We start from the raw sequence: 1,075 nt of genomic DNA, 5'->3' as shown, positions 1-1,075 counted from the left end.
GATGAGCATTGTATTGAGGTGCAGAATACGCCTTATATGGTTGAACTTGTTGCTCCTTTCTCCATCGGCCTCTAGACGATTGAGCTTGGTTGGAATCTCTCCAACTACAATTTGGGAGGTTTCTCCAACCAGGGTTGTATGTTTAGGAGAATGGATTGTAATATATCCCTAAGGCATTGCATTGCTCCTCATAAACCCCATCATTTCATTAAAAGCTAAGCAGTCCTTAGCTAAATGCTCCGTCCTTCCACAAACAAAGCAAGGTTCTTGTGGTTTCGCTTGAGAAATCATGTGTGGTTTTTGGCCATATTTTTGTTATTAAGACCTCAAACTGCTTTTTTAAAGCTTCAAGTTGAGCCTTAACACTATCCTCTTCTCGAAGTTGATAGATCCCAAATGGTTTATGTCGGTTGGTTCTATCAGAGTAGCATTTGGACAAGTCCAGGTGTGGGGTTTTTTTGCAGTTTCTTCGAGGCATCGTCTAGCTCTTTTTTGAGGAATTCACCATTGCATATCATTTCTACAAACTGGCGCTCACGACTCGTGAGGCCTTCATAGAAGTAACTGACCAAACACCAGTTCTCATAGCCATGGTGCAGGCAATGATTCAACAAATCTTTGAATCTTTCCCAAACTTGATAGAACATTTCATTGCCCTTTTGGGAAAATGTGAAAATTTATCGTTTTAGACTGTTGGTTTTATGGCTAGGGAAGTGTTTCAAAAAGAAAGATTTGGTCATTTCCTCCCATGTTCCAATAGACCTAGGTCTCAAAGAGTACAACAAGCTTTTGGCTTTGTCGTTCAAAGAGAAAGGGAAGAACTTTAGTCGCACAAAATCGGCATTTTTGGCTCAGTTATAGAACGTGGCTACTACCTCCTCAAATTCTCTAATATGCACGTATGGGCTTTCATTTTCCATTCCATGAAATGTGGGCAAGAGTTGAATCATGACAAGTTTAAAGTCTACTGCAGGCATATTATGAGGGAATATAATGCATGAAGTCGTGGAAGTGTGAGTAGGATGGAGGTAGTCATTGAGAGTTCTTGGTTGGATTTCATCATTGCTAGCCTTTG

At 40.5% G+C, this 1,075-nt stretch overlaps 1 non-coding gene across 1 annotated transcript; it reads left to right on the top strand.

The window, feature by feature from the left end:
• The first annotated feature begins 585 nt into the window (after positions 1–585).
• On the top strand, positions 586–692 carry LOC133820175 (small nucleolar RNA R71). Its single transcript, XR_009886604.1, has one exon. It is a non-coding gene; the product is annotated as a small nucleolar RNA R71 (small nucleolar RNA).
• Positions 693–1,075: the final 383 nt, after the last annotated feature.

The sequence above is a fragment of the Humulus lupulus genome, chromosome 2, assembly GCF_963169125.1.
Source record: "Humulus lupulus chromosome 2, drHumLupu1.1, whole genome shotgun sequence".
Lineage (NCBI taxonomy): Eukaryota > Viridiplantae > Streptophyta > Magnoliopsida > Rosales > Cannabaceae > Humulus > Humulus lupulus.
The sequence above is the reverse complement of the archived record's forward strand: the minus strand, read 5'-3'. Positions and strand labels throughout refer to the sequence as shown.